A 7,934-nucleotide genomic window follows, 5' to 3' on the forward strand; every position below is an offset into this window, starting at 1 on the left:
ATGATTTAATTGAAGGGTCTTTGCTAAGTGTATCCCCATATTCGCGGGACATGACCATTATACCATAATACCGTAGGGTAACAAAGAGAGGTCCAAGATCGCATATTTAAAGGCAAAGTTTTATAATTAATTAGATAGCCGTAATCGATTAAGTAATTAGGTCCACACTAAAATCGATGAAATCAATACATTAAAATCAGCTAGATAATTTAGGATGTATCTCCACAATAAAATTAAGTAATTCAGAATCCATCTCCATAAGGGTATCCCACACATGAAGTGGAATACCTAGCCGGCCGTTTCCTCGGGAATATGTAAGCCTTTACACAATTCAGCACACGGGTTAGAATATTGAGATAAAGTACAATTGAAAATTGCACCACAAAATAAACACAACAGTCATAAGGTCAGGCCAAATAATGCAGAATTATCATAAACCTTGATTAGACAAACGTAAGGCAGAACAGAAAAGAAACAAAACAGCCACTGTCCCGTTCGCTCCTGCTTCGCCTAGCGAAGGCTTAGCGAGTGCTCGCCACAGGCTCGCTTAGCGATGTGCTAGCGAGCGGCTACGGGTTTTGAATTTGACAACACCACTATCTCCGGAACCTTGAACTTTATGGCATATAATTACAGGAATAGCATGGACAAACATTTAGGATATTCAGGCATACTTAAGTTCACATGTGAAATCAAATTACATATCCAAAAATTTAATCATGATGCATTACGTATGTAAAGATTACCGATTGGAAACATAGAACAGTAGTGATGCGCAAACCTGTTTGCAATTGCAAGGTTGAAAGGGACTGATCACTCTGGGTATCGGATTGAGTTTGGGCGGCGGTGGCTTCGGTGCGGATGAGCTGCCTTCAGGGTTTCCTTCTTCTGAATTCTCTGGATTAACAGGGTTTCTATGCCAGGGTTTCTGTCCGTCTTCGTCCGTCTTCGTCCGTCTTTTTCGTGGCTGAAGTGCCGGTATTTATAATGCTCTTGTTGTGACCTAATGGGCTTAGAATGAAGCCCAAAAATTCTGATATTCGCAAACTTCGCTAGGCGAGCGTGTAGCGAAGGTTCGCTAGGCGAAGGAATTGCTCGTTGTCATACGGTGAACTGACTTTATATGTTTTTGCTTTGGAAAGCAAATGTCGCGGTTAGCAAGAGTCGCCACCGACTTTTCTCTTATCCAATAAGGAAAGGTGGAAAAGAACAGGAAAGACCTTAATTTAGATTTTGGGTTCGGGAGGTACATTATACAAAGGGAAGGTTTTAGCACCCTTTGTATCCATGGTTATCCATGGGCTCTTAATTGCTTAATCATTTATGTTTTTCTAGTTGAAAAAGTGTTGGAGAAATGTGCAGGAAATGTTTTGAAAAGGAGAATTTAACTTTGTAATGATTCTTGTAGGAATGTATACAATGCTTTAAGAAGTTCAATTGTAAAAATTAAAAATTTGCAACACTAAAATAGACAAAAACAATTACTCCTGACTAAAGGAAATCGGGATAGTGTCTTCAGCCTTCCAATTATTGAGTTCGTCACCAATTGTTGGGAAAATCCAGCTATCCAGGTCGCAATCGCTGTCAGCATCTTCTACAGCATTAATCTGACTCTTGACTACCTTCTCAGAACTAAATCCCAGGCCGAATCTATCAGACTTATATGGTACATCGATCAGTTGACCCCAGCCAGTACGACCACCATCTTCAACCACGGCTTGAGCGTCTTTCAGAGAAATCATAGCAGGAGGAGCACGAATAACCTTGGGCACACAGGAAGTTGGCTTAAGGACAGGATTAGTCGGAGGAACTACTTCAAATGATTGAGACGGAGTCTCAAAGAATTCACCATCCATCTCGACATATCTGAAGGTATGCACACTACTGACAATATACTCTTCTTCCCCACACACAGTGACGATCTTACCCTCTATTGGATACCTCAGCTTTTGATGGAGAGATGAAGCTACAGCGCTTGCCCCATGAATCCAAGGGCGTCCCAGCAAGCAGGAATAGGCAGGACGAATGTTCATTACGTGAAAGATAGTGTTGAAGACTTGAGGTCCTATCTTGATAGGGAGGACCACTTCACCGTGGACAACGCTCTTCGCACCATCGTAAGCACGCACCACAGCGTCACTAGGTTTCAGTTCAATGCCTTTACAGTCAAGTTTATCGAGCACAGCTTTCGGTAGCACGTTCAAAGAAGAGCCATTATCGATCAATACATGAGACAAGGTGATCCCCTTACACTCAATGGAGATATGCAGAGCTTTATTGTGATTCTTTCCTGCTGGTGTCAAGTCAGCATCGGAAAAGCCTAGGCCATTGTCAACTGCCAAGTGAGCAACATAATTTTTGAACTGATCGACGGATGTCTCCTGAGGGACATGAGCGGTCTTCAAGAATTTTATCAAGGCATTGGCATGAGATTCAGAAGATAACAACAAGGATAACATCGAGATCTTAGACGGAGTATGCCCTAACTGTTCTACCACATCAAAATCACTCTTGCGGATGATTTTCAACACTTCTTCCATTTCTTGTTTGGCAACATGTTCAGTAGTAACTACGACCGGTGTCTCTGACTGAGAAGGGTTGACTGGTTCCTTTCCTCGAGTTTCGGGGGCGGGAGGTGAGATTTCTGGAGAAAAGATCCTTCCACTCCGAGTAATTTTACTAGTCCCAACAATGTCGACGTCATTGGGATTAGTAGAATTATCAACTTGCTTTATGCCATGGATGTAAACATCACCTCCATAATTCCACGGAATGGCTTTGCTTGAAGAATACGGTACTGGGCCAGGTGCAGTAATGATTAGGGGAGCTACCTTGGGCTCAGCAGTAATCTTCACGGGTACTCTGGGAGCAGTAATCTTCACTGGAACTTTGGACCTTGCAATCACAGATATTTCTTCAACAGTGTTTTCCACCTTAGGAATCCTTTCGAAGAGAATCGTACGATCATCTATCAGCTGTTGAATACCATTTCTCAACTTCAAGCAATCACTGGGTCGGAGTATGCATAAATCGCAATTTTCAGCACAACCTGGAAATAAACCAGCTTGCAACAACTTCTTCTTGATGGCCAGGAGAGGAGATGCTAAGTCAGCTATATTAGAAATATGAGAGTTATCATCCATAGCATTAACAGCCTTGTCATGATTAGGCATAGGTGCAGTGATGACATTAGGAGTCTCCGGAGGCTCAAATTCAATTTCCCCAGCGTCGATCATATCCTGAATTTTGTTATTCAACAACCAACAGTCGTTTGTATCATGCCCGGGGCTATCTGAGTGATATGCACACCTGGCATTGGGATTATAACAAGGCGAAGTAGTGTTGACATTTGCAGGAGGACCTCTGAGAGTGATTAAGTTTGCCTTTAGCATACTTTGTAGTGCTTGTGCTAAAGTCATATTGATCTTGGTAAACTGCCTTCTTGGTCTGTCTTGTCTGTGCTGGAAGTTTTGAGCTGGCGGGGCTGCAATTGTAACTGCTCCAACGGCATGGTCACTATCTTTCTTATTACGACTCCTTTGACCGTACACAGCATTTGATTCATTCTTCCCCTGATATGACTTTTTGCTGCTTGCGGAGGTAGCCGCCTGTATCTTTCCACTTCGGATGCCGCTCTCCACCCGTTCACCTGTCAATATAAGCTCAGTGAAACCCGATGAGGAACTTCCCAGTAGATGGCTGTAGAACGGGCCCGTCAGTGTACCCATGAACATGTCTACTAATTCTCGATCAGTCATAGGGGGTTTGATTCTGCCAGCCAAATCTCTCCATTTTTGAGCATACTCTTTGAAGCTTTCTTTAGATCCCATAGTCATACTCTGCAACTGTAGCCGAGTAGGCGCTAGTTCAGAATTATACTGGTAGTGCTTGTAGAAAGCTGTCGCTAAATCAGTCCAGGTGCGGATGTCAGAGCTCTCGAGCTGATAATACCATTCCAACTGTGTGCCAGACAGACTCTCTTGGAAGAAATGGATCCATAGCTTCCTATCAGTGGTATACGGCTGAATCTTTCTCACGTAAGCTCTCAGATGCATCTGAGGACAAGATGCACCATCGTACTTAGTGAAAGTGGGGATCTTGAATTTGCGAGGAATGACCACATCAGAGACTAGACCCAAGCTTTCAAAATCCAGACCGGGCGCTTTCTGACCCTCCATAACTAGCATGCGTTCCTCCAGCAGTTTATACTTATCACCTTTTGGAGAGTATTGTTCCTTCTCATAATCTTCATCGTCGTCCTCAGAGTTGAAGAGATCAACATCCTCCTCTCCTGAATCATTTTCTGTCTCCTCTTCTTGCTCTTTCGGAAGTCTAATCTTGATTCTGCAGCCTGTCCTTTACGCCTCCTTCCCGGGTTAATGTAACTCACAGGTTTCAGGTCTTTCTTCTTCTCGAGCAAGAGAGCCTTCAGTTCTTCCTGCCCCTTGGATAAGCTCAACATCATCTCCTGGAATTGAGCATTCTGAGCCTGGAGATCCTTGACAGTTTGTTCGAGAGCCATTTTTCTGTTTAAGAGGCAGACCGTGAGAATATGGTCCTTTAGAATACCTGTTATGCGATGTATGTTATGCTATGCAATGTAGGAAATGTTTTCAAGGACTTTTGGAATTTAACTTTGCGTAAACCACCAAAAAGAGAGAAGTTTTTATTAATAGTTTCTTTAATCACTGTTCATTACAAGAAATAATAATAAAAATACAATGAAAGTTCAAGTCTCCCAAGGACGGCTTCTTTTCGGGCGAAGATATGCATTGAGTCTTCGTTCCTCATTAAGCTGGCTGGTAAGCTCTAGTACCTTCTTCCTTTCTGCACTGAACTGAGCTTCAAAAGTATCTCTTTCCTCTCTCAACTGAGTCCAGGATCTCTTCAATTCCTCAACATCAGTAGGCATATCTGGATAAGGAATGATCTGAGAAGTACTTCCTTCAACCCCTGGTTCAACAATCAATGGTCCGACCGCAAGATACGGCATGACAAGTTCACGAGCTCTGGCGCGTACCCATCTGAGATAAGGCTCCATAGGAATAGAATTTTTCTGTCCTAAAGTGCTTCTTTTCACCATGCCCCAAGCTCGTACAAACCTTTGACGGAGACCTTGAGAATCATTGTCATAGTCAAACACCGTACCTTGAATAATCATTTCATGTGGACCATCTCTTCGAGCACAACCAAACTGACGTAGGGCTAAAGCAGGATTATAAGTAATACCTCCTCTTATCCCCATGAGTGGTACATTAGGGAATTCTCCACAACGGTCGATGAGGATAACACTGTCTCTGAGATTAGAACACCAACGGATGTCTGAATGGGAGAGTGCCATTATCCTTTGGGACCACTTCAGATTTTGATCATTCTTCAGGACTGATTGCGGAAGGTGCGAAATAAACCACCTAGACAACAGAGGTACGCAGCACATGAGAGTCCCTTGCCTTTTCATAGTGCGAGTGTGAAGGGAATGCAAGATGTCTCCAAGCAAGGTAGGCACAGGGTTATGAGTGAGAAATATCTTAATAGCATTCATGTCTATGAATTGGTCTGGATTAGGGAATAACACCAAACCATAGACTAGTAATGCTAGGACATCTTCAAGAGCATGGACATTCATAACTTTTAGGAATTCTCGGGCCTTATTTATCAGAAATTTGGCAAGTAAACCCTTAACTCCACTTCTTGTTACCCAATTAATTTCGATGTCGGACTTTGTCATGTGTAAAGCTGCGGCAACTTCTTCAGACTTCAGAATCTTTTCTAAGCCACTGAAACGTGTTTGATCAAGAATAGGGATCCCAAGCAACTTGGAGAATTCTTCTAATGTGGGTACCAACTGATAATCTGGGAAGGTGAAGCAATGATGTTTAGGATCGAAGAACTGGAATAGAACTCTCATCATATCTTCTCTGAAACCAGTGGTAACCAGATTGAGGAGGGAACCATGTCTCTTGATGAACTGAGCATGATCGGGAAGTTCTGACACTAAATCCTTCAGCTGAGGAGAGATTGCTACAAAATTGATCCGGATGGTCTTCCTGGAAGCCATAACCTGTCTAACAGAGCAAAGCTAAATTCCTAAGTCCTTGAAATGATTAGTATAATGCCGTGATGTTATGATGTTATGATGTTATGATGTTATGATGTTATGATATTACGCAAATAATAAGCATAAACAAGTCACACAACAATCATTCCTAGGTTTTAAGGCTTGCATGAGTTACATAGGTAAGTACCCTCCCCACTGAAGTTTGGTTGGTTCAACCTGTCCTAGAATAGTAACCGGGTTCTAGAAGGATCTCCAATCATTGACCTTCCTTTAAGTCTACTTCAGTGCAACACCAAGTGGTTGACCAAAGCTTCCCTAAAGTCCAATCTCAAAGAGTGTAGTATCGAGTCTCAACCGACCCCAGTCGGAACCGGAGTCAGTTATCTCACTACTTTCTAATGGCTAGGATGAGTCAATTAGGGTTCTAAAGGTTTGGTTAATGCTTTGATGACACCACGCGGAAGCCAAATTTTTCCTCAAGTAAACATGAGGAACATCAGGACATCCAAAGCGTCACATTAACCGTAGCCATCATTTTAACCATTCCAGTATACGCCGGATAGTCGCGATGATCTATTGCTACTTACCTAAGGTACACTAGATCCGGGTGTAGGATCTTTCACTCGAAAAATACCCTTAAAAGAAGGAACAATTAGGAAAACATAAATGATTTTTTAAGGTGACCTCTCTTTGTGTCCCCAGCAGAGTCGCCAGTTCTATCATACGGTGAACTGACTTTATATGTTTTTGCTTTGGAAAGCAAATGTCGCGGTTAGCAAGAGTCGCCACCGACTTTTCTCTTATCCAATAAGGAAAGGTGGAAAAGAACAGGAAAGACCTTAATTTAGATTTTGGGTTCGGGAGGTACATTATACAAAGGGAAGGTTTTAGCACCCTTTGTATCCATGGTTATCCATGGGCTCTTAATTGATTAATCATTTATGTTTTTCTAGTTGAAAAAGTGTTGGAGAAATGTGCAGGAAATGTTTTGAAAAGGAGAATTTAACTTTGTAATGATTCTTGTAGGAATGTATACAAAGTGGTTATCTCATTTAGTTTTGAAAATAGTTTAGAAAAATATAACTCGGCAATGATTCTAGTATGAATGTACGCCAAGTGGTGATTTTCTAAAAGAGGTTTTGAAAGGTGTGAGGTGCTGAAAGTATTTTAGGTTATGGATAAGCAATTAAGAGGTATACCTACCCAAGGTCTTTACGGGCATTTCCTATCCTTATGAGGGTAAAACTGTCCTTACTATTGAGAAGTAAGTAGTTTTATCCTTTGGATGTGAAAGGGACATCGTAGGGTCATCGATTGGTCATTGAAGGCAACAGTTGTGAGGATACCTTAGCATTCGAAGGGACTATCATCATTTAACCGTAGGCTACACTGAAGGGTCATCGAGGGACAAAGGCAACATTCGAGGGACTAAGATGATTTAACCGAAGGGTCTTTGCTAAGTGCATCCCCACATTCGCGGGACATGACCGTAATACCATAATCGTAGGGTAACAAAGAGAGGTCCGAGATCACTTATTTAAAGGCAAAGTTTTACAATTAATTAGGTAGCCATAATCAAGTAGGTAATTAGGTCCACATTAAAATTAATACATTAAGACCAATTAAGCCATTAGAGTGGATCTTCGCCATAAAATCAATACATTAAAATCCATTGAGTAATTCAGGGTGAATCTCCATAAGGGTACCCCACAAATAAAGTGGGATACCTAACAAGCAATCCTTTCCTGGGGTATGTGAACCTTTACAAAACTCAACAAAACATGTCAGAACACCAAATCAGGGTGCAATCGAGGATTACACCACAAGGAAAAAAAAGATCGCAACAGTAAATAAGGTCGGATAAATGATGCATGAT

The sequence above is a fragment of the Lathyrus oleraceus genome, chromosome 3 (genome assembly GCF_024323335.1).
Source record: "Lathyrus oleraceus cultivar Zhongwan6 chromosome 3, CAAS_Psat_ZW6_1.0, whole genome shotgun sequence".
In the NCBI taxonomy this organism is placed as follows: Eukaryota; Viridiplantae; Streptophyta; class Magnoliopsida; order Fabales; family Fabaceae; genus Lathyrus; species Lathyrus oleraceus.